The following is a 14,550-nucleotide window of genomic DNA, read 5'->3' as shown; positions in this document are numbered from 1 at the left end:
TCAGCTCCCTTCTTACTGATGGCTAGGGTACCAGCAAGCCCTGCTTCTGGGGCTCTCAGGCCATGTGACCCCACCTGCACTAAGAAAACAAGGATAAAAGAACCAATTATTTACCAAAAAAAAGTTATTGAAATTACAGTATTTGTTTTTCAAGCGAGCCCTGGTGGCACAGCGGTTAAGCACTCAGCTGCTAACCAGAAGGTAGGTTGTTGTAACCCACCAGCTGCTCCTTGAGAGAAATATATGACAGTCTGTTTCTGTAAAGATTTATAGCCTTGGAAACCCTGTGGGGCAGTTCTACTCTGTCCCATAGGGTTGCTATGAGTCGGAATGGACTTGGTGGCAGTGGGCTTGGGTTTGGTTTATTGGTTCTTCCCCTCTGGTTTATAGTTTATAATAATATTGAACTTACCTACCTTTGTCTGACTGAAGTAAGAAAATATGCATATAAAATTACATACATAGTTTCCAAATAAACCCTGAAAAACCCATTTTAGCAACACTATTTGCATATCAGTCACTACTGTACTAATGAAAAATTATTTTTTATCCATTTATGAAAGAAGGCAATTTGTTACTAAGAAATACTGTTTATTATTAATTTCTGTTTCTCTATGGTAAAAGTAAGTTACTATACTAATATGTCCAGTTTTGCTCAGATATGAAATTTTCACCTGTGAATCATTTTCTGCTTCCAGTGGCTGCTACCATTGAATCACTGCTGCAGAAAGGGAATTTTTATTGATTCAGCAGTTTAGTGAGGATAATGACATGCATTTCCAGATCCTAAAGGCCATGTTATGCTTTTCCGAGTATTAACCATGCATAACACAAACTTTAGCAAAATTTTTTTTGAAGTTGACTACCACCAGCAGTTACCTGGTCTTCCAGTGGATATGCGTGTTGTGGCATAATGAACATATTCAGCCACCCTTCAAAATCCTTCCAAAACTTGTTTTTGTTTTCCTCTGACTTTCTAGCTACATTTCCCCAGGTAAATGCAAAATTTCTTAAAAAGGAAAGCCTTGTCCTTTTTTAATTTAATAGTGTTTTATTTTGTCAGGGGATTAACTACTGTGTTCTTTACAAATTTAGTTCTTGTTGAAAAGCAAGTGGCCAACGCAGCCAAGGACATCTCTGGTCTCTGGGTTGTGAGGTGTTATTCCCTGGAGATGACCCAGGCAGGGGGTTTCTACAGGAGGGATTCTATCTGTTTCTCCTGCGCCTCAGGGCCCTTGTCAAGTCTGAAAGGCTAGCTGTGGTTGTGGTTAGAGACATGCATTTGGAATATTAGGTAGCTTACATAGAAGAATGGGCTTATCAGTTTTCCTTCCCTCCTCTCTTCCTTCCGTTATTTCTTCCCTCTCTCTTTCTCTCTCCTTCCTTCCTTCTTTCCTTTGTTTGTTCTTTCTCTCTTCATCTTTGCCTGATGTATCTAGTATCCCTCTTTGTTTTTTTTTCTTTCCTCCTTCTAGTCCTTCTCTTCTTTCTTTCCTTTTTTATCTCTTCATTACTTTATTTTCTTCCCTTTCTCCTTTTTCTCTCCCTCCCTTCCTTCTTTTCACATACAGCTATGAAATATCTATCAAGCACAGTGTACTGAGCAAGGCTGTGAACATGGTACAAAGTGGGTAGGATAGGCTGTCTTTATGGAACCCAAATCCTTTCCATCCAGCTATACCATAGTCCATTGCTGTCAAAGCTGAGCAAGAGCCCTGCCACAACTGTTTTGCTCTTCAGAGAAAAATAAACCCATGAGTCCCTAATACTGAAAATACAGGTCTAATATGTATAAAAATATTTAGTGAAGCAATTTTTATAATTTTAAAATCATAACTGCATTCTACATAACCAACACAAGATAATGTTTAAGTAAAATATCATACAGTACATCTAGTAAAAAAAACTAGAAACTAGAGTATGTAATATTAAATAGCCATCAGAATGATAGCTGGGTGAAATGATTAAGTAAAAGAACAAGCAAGACAAAATATTATTCTTATTTAATATTGCAAAAGGAATATCCTTTGGCCCAAAAGGGGAGAATAAATATATTAAAATGTTAAAAGGGGACTTTGAGTATTTGGGTTGTGGAATTCTATGAATTTTGTCTCCTGTTTTTTATAAAATGGCACACCGTTATGTAAGCCAAAATGTCAAAATGCCTTGAACTAGTAAAACAAAATAAGCATTGATAAACCAGTGGAATAGACCCTGAGGCACAATGTAAATGGAAAAGACATTTTCATTCAATTATTCATGCATTCATTCATTTATGAGCAACTACACCAAAAAAAAAAAAAAAAAATTGCCATCAAGTAACTTCTGACTCATAGTGACCCTACAGGACAGAGTAGAATTGCTCCATAAGGTTTCCAAGGAGCAGCTGGTGGATTCTACCAGGGGCTATCTAATTGGCCAGACTCTGGGGATACCTAGTACCAGCTGACATGGTGTCAATTCTGACTCAGGGTGACCCCATGTGAGTCAGAGTATAACTGTGACCCATAGGGTTTTCAATGGCTCAATTTTCTGAAATAGATTGCAAGGCCTTTCTTTCTAGGTGCCTCTGGGTGGACTTGAACTGCCACCTTTGGTTAGCAGCTGAATGTGTTAATTGTTTGTACCACCCAGGAACTCCTCTGAGAATACAAAGGTATGATGCTGCCCCTGAAATCTTCCTTGTGCACCAAGGTGTGCAAAACAGGATGAAGACCCTGTGGCCCCAAATACTAGTGAGGGGGAAAAACAACCATAAACACGGGGAAGGTTCCAGGGCAACATTTACCCCTTTTGTGAGCTCGGCAGATTTATTTGGCCCTCAGGCCTTAGGTTTCACGTCTGAGCACTGGCAATAGTAACCCTTAAACGCACCTGTCACAGAGTCTGGCAAGGACTTAGTGCCAGACACAAGTTAATCCTCCCTTACTCATCAGCACCGTCATGCACACGTGTGTTCAGACAGTACACGTGCCAGGCATGTGCCAAAGGGCTCTGCCTCGATGATTTCATTAGCAATTGCCCGCATCTTATAGACAAGGAAAGTAGACCTCAGGGGTGGTAAATAAGTCTGCTCAAGGTCACACAGCTAGCTGGCACTGGAGCTTTGCTTCCACCCAGATGACTCTCGGGCCTGAGCTCCCAACTGCAGGGCTGGCTCCCTCCTGCCTTCGTAACCCTCCCTTCTCCAGTAACTTTCAGTGTGACACTCATCACTCTAAATTTCATCGACTGAAACTCAATGACCTGCAAAAAACATTATGCTAAGGAGCAACATTTGCACAATTTTCATATCTTAATGCAGCAACTTGAGCTTCCACAGAGATTTAAATCCCTAATGAAATTTCTCTGTCAAAATTCTTGCTGAAGGATTGTTTAATTTGCTGCTTATGATATCTTTGAAATGAGTCTGTGCTCAGGAAATCAGTGCCTTTCCAACACCGTCCCTCTACTTTTCATTCTCTCTTATCCCCACCTCTGCTGCCTCCCCATCCTTTCTGCCACCCGCCCCCCGCCCCTGCCATGCATGCTTCCACTTAGGGAAGCCTCCTTAAGCAGGGAGTTAGAAGTGTCCACTGGTTTGTTCTCCCGAAGGCTCTGCAGCATTGATCAGAAATGTATGCCTTTGTGAATATTTATAAAACTTTATAAAAAAAATAAATAAAACCACAAATTGCATGCATTTGAGGAAATAAGGCAACAGCATCTCTGCAGGAGGCTCCCTGCTGCTGTGACTAGTGTTTGCACCCTGGCCCCTGGCAGCATCTCAGACCTGCTATCCCAAAAAAGCCTTTTATTTATTTTTTTCAAATAAACTTGTAGTTAATTCCACTCAGGCAGACACACAAGAAAGAAACTTAAAATATGCTTAGGTGTCAGTTTTTGAAAAAATATCTAGTGCAGGAACAGTTGGGTTAGTCGCAAGTGGATTCAGTGTGCTGTGAGTCCCATTCAGGCCAAAGGTTGGATGGAAAGCAGGGTCCAGATGGAGCCAGTGAGAGGATGAGGATGGGGCATAGGTCAGGCCCTAGGGGGCGACCTTCTGTGGGGGAGCCAGGAACAGCCAATGCAGCGCAATACCTGAAAGGGCCCGTCTCTACCCCACTTCCTCTCTGCTAGCCCTCAGAACCGCCCTTGGCCCCACCAGTGCCAAATCGGCTAGGAAACCCCATCCTGTTTTCTCTGACTCAACACACCTGCCCAGGACAGCCACCATCCTCACCCATGAACAGAGCTGGATGGATTCTATGAGCCTTGAGCTAGCCACAGATTGGGTGGATGCTTCCCTGAGACTGCCCTCTCACCTAGGCAAGAGTATGAGCACAAGCCAACCTGGGTTCTCACCAAGAGCCTGGAATCGTCACTGGCCAGCGGGAGCCTGAGAAGGGCCCAGAAAATGGATCCAGGGAGAATCAAAATTGGGCTGGGTGGGGAAGATGCATAGGGGTCTTCCTCCTCAAACACAGCTGTTTCCACCAGCCCTCCTGTGACATCAGCGCCTGCTGCCCAGCACCCACAGCTGTGGTGGCAGGTGGTGAGTCTGTAGCCCAAGCTTTGACTCAGATTGAACAACAGACCCTATTGAGTCATCTAGTGTCAGGCAGGTGTGGATGGAGGATGACTTCCAGCACTACCCCAGATGTGCTGAATTCCATCCACAGTTTGATTCCTTTGAATCTTACAACCCAGCCTCTGTCCTCAGGGTTCGCTCAGAGATGCCTGATGCCAGGAGCCTGGCCTGGCTGTGGTTCAGAAGAAGGTTAGTGAAAAGACACGGAATTAAACTTCTCATCACCCAAACTGGGCTTGTGACCCCCAACTTTCCATAATAATCAGGTCCTGAGTCCAAAAAAATAAATCTACCATAGCTTGTGGTTCCAGCCCAAGAGAAGTGGCCGCATGTCCAGCCGTTGACAGGGACAACTCCACAGACCTGAGAGTGCCTCCTCCCTGTGTACCAGATAGCCCACCGAATCCTTGCGTACCAGGTACCCCACTGAATCAGAATCCCCAGAGCCCAAATAGCTCAGCTCATGGCAGAGCAGAGCCCCCTTGCCATGCCTGGCACCTTGAGGGAGAAAGAAATTTGAGAATGGCCTCGAAGAAGCATCATGGGTTCCGGGAGCACAGGCAGGCCTTTGCTAAGCAGACACAGAAGATGTCCTTGAAGAGTATTCCCACAGGGCTTCTGCATGCCTGCATCTTGCCTTTCTCGATTTTGTGTGATAAATAGAACCATGTGTTCAACATGTCAACAATCAGATGGAAGGGTATGCCAAAAGGTACTCTGAATTAGGAATCAAAGGGTCTTGGTTCCAGTCCTGTGAGCACCTATATTTCACAGTGTGGCCTTGGGCAAGTCACAATACAACTGAGCCTGAGTTTTTAATCTGTAGGAGGATCCCCTGGGCATCCTATTTAAAAGAAGAAATAGAGTCAGACTATCCATGCAAACCATTCAGAAGTATGGTCAAATGCATGACTGAGATAATATATCTACTCATTCATTCATTCCCCCAGGTGGTTAAGCACCTATAATATACAACAGGCTGTGGGTCCAAACGATAATAATTAAGCATGTTATCATAAACTCTACAGGGTCACAATGAGTGGGAATTGACTCGATGGCAACAGGTTTATCATAATAACCAAAGCCAAACCCAGTGCCGTCCAGTCGATTCTGACTCATAGCAACCCTATAGGACAGAGTAGAACTGCTCCATAGAGTTTCCAAGGAGTGCCTGGCAGATTCTATCTGCCGACCCTTTGGTTAGTAGCCGTAGCACTTAACCACTACACCACCAGGGTTTCCTATCATAATAAAGCCTTATTTAAATTGAATTATAGATTCCAAAGGATACAGTGCCTCAAGCAACTGAAATAAGTTTTCATTCACTCATTCATTCAAAATTTTATGAATAGTTTGACTTGAGCAAGTTGCTTAACCTAGTGCACTGCAGCCCATCCAGTGCTTCCTTCTGCCCCCAGACTTCCAGGACACAGCGTGGCTCTGTCACCCAAAATTCTCCTTTCCTTTATATTTTCAAACTATAGGGTCACTATGAGTTGGATTCGACTCAATGGCATAGGGTGCAGCAACAAACATCAAGAGTGATGGGAGGGTTCTAAATGATTTGATTATTTCCTTTATAAATTCTGCATGTGGTGATTTGCCTCACATCTCATTATCTGTTATCCAGTATCTTAGTCATCTAGTGCACTATGTGTGGGCCACATGAATGAGCTCTGGGAGCTGTCGTAAGATCTGCCCAAGAACCACCTCTCCCCATCCCATCATCTTCCTTATGGAGAGACCTCCAAGAAGCCAGGTCCAGGGGATGGGTGACAGTTAGCAAGCTGGGGAGCCAGAGCAGAGCCAAGGAGTAAGGATGGTGGTGCTTCCATCCAGTCATATGAGCCCTGCTCTCAATGTACTGCTTGAAAGAGATGCCTACATATTCCACACAAAAGGTATAGAAACACTGGGATGATTTGCCCTAAAGTAATTTTAATGGTTATCTGTGAACGAATGTGATCATGGAAAGCTTTTATATTCTTCTGTGTAAATATTTTTATTTTCTTAGTGTTCTAGAAATGGCGTGCATTTGTGTGCACTATTGTTAAGTTTGGTGTTTTCTACCACTTAAAAAAGTAGACTTGAAGATATTAACATCAAATATATGCAAATTCCATAGCCCTGATACACCTGATAGAATATGATTCCTATTTTTTTTTTTTTTTTTAGAGGCATGGTGAGAAACTGATAATTCTGTTACTCCTTCTTGTTGAAGGTTAGGGAAATGGGGAAAGGAGTTAATAGTTTACATATGAATTCATTCTGATAAGCACAATTTTATTTTTGTGGCTACTGGACAGAAGAATAATGTAAAAGACTTGAGTATTCTAACCAGATTCCAGTTTGGAAGGACCCCCCGCCCCCACTTCAATATAGATTAACAGACCAGGAGGCAGTAGTGGCTGGTTTATGCTTTGCGCCCTCGTGAATCTACTTCTCTTCGTCTAGTTTGTTAATTGAATTTCCCTTCCCACGACCGTGTTGCATATCTCTATGGGGGGTCATTTCTCCACCTGATATATTAGAAGGCTTTTCCCATATCATTATGTAATCTTATCTTCTTTTAAATTAAGCTTTAAAGAATATAACATTATGATGACATAACATAAATTATTTAATTAATTTTCTATAGTGGGGCACTTAGTGTGTTTCCAATTTTTCATAAGTCAGTGATTGGCATTTGTCTTAGGGTTCTCTAGAGAAAGAAAACCAGTGATATTTTTGTAGGTAGGTAGGTGGTAGATAGACAGGTAGGTAGGTAGGTAGAGAGATAGGTAGGTAGGTAGAGAGAGAGAGATGATAGATGATAGATAGACAGATAGATAGATGAACAGATAGATCAACAAATCGATAGATCAGTAGGTAAATATGGATTTACTTCAAGTGATTGGCTCATGAGATTGTGGGGTCTGGTAAATCCAAAATCCATATGTCAGTCAGCAGGCTTTATAGACTCTTGCAGACTTTTGTCCCAAGAGCCATAGGTAAATAAATGAATAAAAAGATTTTTAAAAGTTCAGACTGGAGAGAGCAAGTATGCCAAAATACCTACTTATAATGTGAAGATAGAACACACCCTAAAGAAACACCTCTTTCAACTGATTAATAGATTTTATTACATTAGATAGCTTTATGGAAAGTGATTACATCACATTATGGAAAAGCAACTACACTACTGTTGGCCAACCACTGGGAACTATAGTCTAGCCAAGGTGACACATAAAATCAACCATCACAGCATTATATATAAGTTTCTATACCTTTAGATACCTTTAGATTATTTCTTTAGGATGCATTTTTAGACTGTTGATAGATTTTGGTAACTTTTTCCTTCAGGAGGGTTATATCAATTTTCAATTTCATTGTCATAGTATGAGAAAGTTGCTTTCACTTTTTCATTTATCAGTACTAGGAAATATTTTTTTTAATTGTTAACTTTATGGGGAAATTAAATCAATGTTTTAATTTATTTGATTGCCAACAATATTAAATAATTATTTCATTTGTTTATTGGCCATTTTCATTTCTACTTTTGTGAATTTTTAATTTTGCTTACTTTCAAATGTTTTAATTGTTGTCTTATTTACAAGAGCTTGTTGTTTTGAGTATAACAAACTATTCTCTATCATATATGTTGAAATTTTTCCAGGTTGGTCTTTGATTTATTATTTATGGAGTTTTTTGAAACATACAGAATATTTTTTTTATTGTCAAATCTATCATTTTTTAAAATAAGTCATAAGCATTAATACTTGGTCTTTTTTCCCCATGAAATCAAATGCATATTTAACTAATTTTCCTATTAAATTCATTATATGTATAATCATTATTATTTATCATACACATGCACACTTATACATTTTTTTTTTTTTGCATACTTATACATAGTATTAATCTCTATGAAATTTATGTGCGTAGTTTGAAAAGAACTAACAAGTCTGTTTTGGAAGAAGCGCAGCCAGAATGCTCCTTAGAAGCAAGGATGGTGAGACTACATCTCGCAGGCTTTGGACATATTATCAGGAGGGATCAGTTCCTCCTGACATCATGCTTGGTAAAAGAGAAGATCAGCGAAAAAGAGGAAGACCCTCAATGAGATAGATTGACACCATCGTTGCAACAATGGGCTCAAGCGTAGCAACAATTGTGAGAATGGCACAGGACCAGGCAGTGGTTTGTTCTGTTGTGCATATATGGTCACTAGGAGTCGGAACCGACTTGACAGCACCTAACAACAACAATAGTTTGAATTTAACATCATATTTTTAAAAAAGAATTAAATAATTCTTCTAATACCATTTATTGAATAGTGTGACATTTCCTTATTGATTTAGAAAAATATCTCAATCATATTCTCCATACTTAGGCATATGTAGTGCTGTTTGTGGGCTTTCTATCCTGTAGGTAGAGCCCTGGTGTCACAATAGTTAAGAGCTCAGCTGTTAACCAAAAAGTCAGCAGTTCAAATTCTCCAGCCACTCCTTGGAAACCCTATGTGGCAGCTCTACTATGAGATGGAATTTGCTTGATGGCAATGGGTCTGGTTTTATCCTGTAGACAGAGACAACAGCATAACGGTATTTAATTTAAAGACATTTGTAATGTATTTTACTTTTGATAGTGTTATTTCATCATATTTTTCTTTTTCTTTTAAAGATATTGGTTTAATTGATTAAATAGGTTTCAATGAAGTCTTAGTTATCTAGTGCTGCTATAACAGAAATATCCCAAGTGGATAGCTTTAACAAACAGAAATGTATTCTCTCACAGTGTAGTTGGCTAGAAGTCTAAACTCAGGGTATGTACTCCAGAGGAAGGGTTTCTCCGTGTTGGCTCCGGGGGAAGGCCCTAGTCTCTCTTTACCTTCTGTTTCCTCATTTCTTGGAGATCTGCTGTGACATGGTATTTTATCTTCCACCATCTCTTCTCTTTTGCTGTTTACTTAATCTGATTTTGTATCTCAAAAAACTGATTTAAGACATGTTCTACATTGACGGCACTGGTTTTTTTTTTTTTTTTTTGGCTACATTATTTACTGACTTATTAACATAACAAAGAAAACCCATTCTCAAATGGTATGTAACCACAGGTTAGGATTTGCAACACATATTTTTGGGAATACTTTGAGAGTGAAAAAACAAACACTAAAAAAGAAAAAAGAAACCTCTGGTGGCATAGTGGTTAAGAGCTACATGCTACAGCTGCTAACCAAGAGGTTCGCAGTTCGAATCCACCAGCTGCTCCCTGGAAATTCTATGGGGCAGTTCTACACTGTCCTATAGGGTCGCTTGAGTCAGAATCGACTAGACAGCAAAGGGTTTGGTTTGGCTTTTTTTGGTTTTGAGAGCGAAAGTCAGAGCTATGAATAATTACAAATGGGACAAAAAAATGAGACGCAAGACTATATGAGCATCCTGAGTACGAAACTAAAATGACAAAATACATGTTTACGCTGAATATATATGATTTAAAAAGCACTCATGGCCTAGTGGTTAGGAGCTATGCCTGCTAACCAAAAGATTGGCAATTCCAATCTACCAGCTGATCCTTGGAAACCCTGTGGGGCAGTTCTGCTCTGTCCTATAGGGTCGCTATGAGTTGGAATTGTCTTCATGACAATGGGTTTGGTTTCAGTTTTTTGTATATGTACTTTAAAAATAACTTAAAGGTACTGCATTGCAAAATGTGGGAGGATTACAAATATTTTTTCTAGTCAATAGTTTTCTGTATTCTTCCAATTTTCTATAAATATATATTTATTAATTTAATAATCATTAAAATAGTGACAAGAATAACAACAAGCACTTCATGCTTACCATGTGCCAGGCACTGTGCTAAGTCCTTTACAGATAATCCTCACCAAGTCCTGTGAGGTAAATATCATTAAAACCTCCATTTTAGTGATGAAGAAACTGAGACAAAGAGAAGTAAAATGATTTGCCCAAGGTTACACTTTTAGTAAGTAGTAAGGCTGGGATTTGAATCCCGTAGGTTAGGCAGTTTAAAAATATAAAAAATTAAGAGACTGTTTCAAAAGTTGGCAGTACCTCTTTTCCATAGAGACATAATTATGGAGTCTTCATTCTGATCTGCTCCCTTTGAACTTTCTTATTTTTCTCTGTGACTTTTCATACTCTTTTGCGGTATTGAGAATGTAGGTGTCTTCTGACAGGTAGTATACAAGTGCCTGTAGGAACTTCTGGGTACAGATGGGGGAGAGAAAAAAACAGTTTGGTGTTATTGCAAACCAGCCAGTTGCAAACTTCAAAGCTGGGTGGGTGGGATAAGTTCCAACATGGTTCCATGAGCACACCCTGGAGGGAGATTCTATGCTCATTTTGTAATCAGGAGGTTGCTGCTGCGAGGCCTCCACTCTTGACCACAAAACGGCTCCTGGGGGTGTGAACCCTACCAGTGATTTTACCATCTGCCTAACAGAGCATCTCTACCTGGAGTTGGTGTAACATAGGAGTAAAGTAGGCATGGACTACCAGTTCAAAAAGGAGGCCAGCAAAGAGGGTGCAAAGGTTCCACTCCATCTGTCTGCTCTCACTCCCACCTTCTCCAATTTGAGGGAAATTAGTAGGTTTCTTAGGGGCGAACAGGCTCAGCTTTCGCAAGACGGAAAAAAAAAACTGAAAAGAAGTTCAAGCCTCGAGTTGCAATATTTAAGGATGCTATATTGAACAATGCAGAAACATCAAAAGAAGATGTGAGGGGAAATTGTAGGGCTCACCTGGCACTCCCTGCAAATCTCCAGTGGAAGATCTGTGTTCTCGCAGGGGCTGGTCATGCAGGCAGGAGAAGGTGCTGTCATTCTGAAGAGTTTGCGTTTGCCCCAGCCTGAGGAGGTGGCTTTTCTTGGCACTGTGCATTATCTCTAATGTCTGGACCTTTGGAGCAACTGGCCATACTGGCTGGGGAAAGTGGAGCTGTTCATGCATTTCATGAAGATGAATTGTATAAATGGGCCCCAAACCCAGAGGGCGTCATAAAAGTTGGTCTCGAGCATATACACCAAAAAAGTTTATAACTTATGTGAGGGAAACTCAGAACCAGAGAGTAAAGAGGAGTTAAGGAAGATGAGGGAGGACACTTAGAAGTTTGTCAAGAGTGGAGCTGATGAATTGGAATTGGAGTGGAGCCTTTTGAAGTGCCTTTCCCAATACCCTGTGATCACATCCTCCTGTGGGAAATGGGGAACATGCACTTTTGATGTTACAGAGCCTGCCTCCCGCAGCTCGCTGTTTCACTTGGACCTGAGTGCAATCCCTCTTGGCTGTATGTACATGACTAATAAACTGTTCTGCATAGAAAAATAAAAAAGAAGGTGGAAGGAATAGCACAGAGTCACTGTACCAAAAAGAATTGGTAGACTTTCAATCATTTCAGGAGGTAGAATATGATCAAGAGCCAGTGGTGTTGAACGAAAAAGTCCAAACTATACCGAAGGCTTTGGTGAAAAACAAGGTTCCCAGGATTGACGGAATACCAATTAAGATGTTTCAACAAATGGCTGCAATGCTGGAAGCATTCAGCCGTCTATGCCAAGAGATTTGGAAGACAGCTTTCTGGTCAACCAACTGGAAGAGCGCCATATTTGTGCTCATTTGAAGAAAGTCGATTCGACAGAATGTGGAAATTATCAAATGATGTAATTAATATCACACACAAGTAAAATTTTGCTGAAGATAATTCAAAAACGGTTACGACAGTATATTGACAGGGAGTGCCAGAAATTCAACCTGGATTCGGAAGAGAGTGTAGAACAAGGGATATCACTGCTGTTGTCAGATGGATCTAGACTGAAAGCAGAGAATACCAGAAGAATGTTTACCTGTGCTTTATTGACTATGCAAAGGCATTTGACTGTATGGATTATAACAAATTATGAATAACATTTCGAGGAATGGGAATTTCAGAACACTTATTGTGCTCATGCAGAACCTGTACATACATCAATAGGCAGTCCTTTGAACAAAACGAAGGGATATTGTGTGGTTTAAAATCAGAAAATTTGTGTGTCAGTGTTATATTATTTCACCATGCTTATTCAATCTGTTTGCTGAGCAGATAATTTGAGAAGCTGGACTATATGAAGAAGGGGGCATCAGGATTGGAGGAAGACTCATTAACAACCTGGGAAATGCAGGTGACACAACCTTGCTTGCTGAAAGTGAAGAGAATGTGAGGTACTTTCTTACGAAGATGAAAGACTACAGCCTTCATTATGGACTACACCTCAAGGTAAAGAAAACAAAAATCCTCACAAGTGGACCAATAAGCAACACTATAAATGGAGAAAAGACTGGTGTCAAAAATTTCATTTTTCTTGGATCCACAGTCAATGCTCATGGACACAGCAGTCAAGAAATCAACAGATGTATTGGACTGGGCCTCTTTAAAGTGGTAAAAAGCAAAGATGTAGCTTTAAGGACTAAGGTGTGCCTGACCCAGGCCATGGTATTTTCAATAGCCTCATCTGCATGTGAAAGCTGGACAGTGAATAAGGAAGGCCAAAGAAGAACTGACACCTTTGAATTAAAGTGTTGTCAAAGAATACTGAATATACCATAGACTGCCAGAAAGAACCAATCTATCCTGGAAGAAGTACAACCAGAATGTTCCTTAGAATCAAGGATGGTGAGATTTTATCTCATGTACTTTTTACTTTAGACATATTATCAGGAGGGACCAGTCCCTGAGAAGGACATCATGCTTGGTAAAGTTGAGGGTCAGAAAAAAAAGAAGAAGACACTCAACTAAGTGGGTTAACACAGTGGAAGCAACAATTGGCTCAAACATAGCAATGATTGTGAGGATAGACCAGGATCTGTAGGGCTTTGTTCTGTTGTACACAGGATCGCTATGAGTGGGAACCAACTTGACAGCACCTAACAACAGTGGTGTTCTTACTTCTCAGATAAGTTGTTTGAAGTCTGAGTAGGTTCAGTCCTTAATAGAGTCTATTTCTATATGTGTTATGTTTGACTTGCTACATATGCATAAGAATGGCACCCTTTCTCTTGATGTATACATTGATGCAAAAACAAAGATAAACAAATTCGTTGTCTATGAGTTGATTCTGACTCATAACAATCCTATAGGACAGAATATAAGTTCCCCATAAAGTTTTCAAGGGCTGCAACAATCTGCTCAAGCCTAGCAATGATTGCGAGAATGGTGCAGGGCTGGGTAGTGTTTTCTTCTCTTGTGCATAGGAGGCTCTGAGTCAGAACCAAATTGATGGCACCCACAGAAGCGGGCTTCTACATCTTTCTCCGGGTGGCTAGTGGGTTCAAACCACTGACCTTTCGGTTAGCAGCCCAGCACTTAACAACCTCACCACCATGGGTCCTCACACTGATGCAGCTTTCCCCGATATCCATAACCACAAGACCTAATTGACCTTCACCCAAGGGAGTGTGGGTATGCAAGACTACACAGTTCCTTCCACTGGTGGCCTTTTTCTTCTTCCCCCCAAGTCCACTTTGGTTTAACAATAATCCCAAATAGTAAAATTACGTGCATCACTAGATAGTTATAACCTTTTTGTGTCAAATATAGGAAAAACCATAATGATATTAACTAGACTTTCCTCAATGCATTTATTTACATACTGTGCCTAAGAGCTAGTGTGTTTTGGTAATAAGCAGAACTACCTGCTTGCTTTAATAGTGTTTTATGGTATGCTGGGAAATGGCCAACACAGTGCTGTACCAAGCACCTCACCCACATCCTCCACTGCTTGAGAGAGCTATTTTAAGAGAGGATAATAAAGCAATTTCACTGTCGTGTAACTGACATAAAATAGGATGATTTGAGTTACTACTACTTTTATTCCTGATTTGGTACAACCATCACCTTTTCAATTTTGATATAGTTTTAAAAAATTGGACACACAAATTGTAAATAGCCTGCCAATATGGATTATGAAAATGATACAGAGAAGTATATAAATAGACTACATTGTT

At 40.4% G+C, this 14,550-nt stretch overlaps 1 protein-coding gene across 4 annotated transcripts in view; it reads left to right on the top strand.

The window, feature by feature from the left end:
* Positions 1-14,550, top strand: part of NRG3 (neuregulin 3) — a 1,465,063-nt gene that overhangs the window by 1,125,513 nt on the left and 325,000 nt on the right. The gene's annotated exons all lie outside the window — the stretch shown is intronic.

Source organism: Loxodonta africana, chromosome 8 (assembly GCF_030014295.1).
Source record: "Loxodonta africana isolate mLoxAfr1 chromosome 8, mLoxAfr1.hap2, whole genome shotgun sequence".
Lineage (NCBI taxonomy): Eukaryota > Metazoa > Chordata > Mammalia > Proboscidea > Elephantidae > Loxodonta > Loxodonta africana.
The sequence above is the reverse complement of the archived record's forward strand: the minus strand, read 5'-3'. Positions and strand labels throughout refer to the sequence as shown.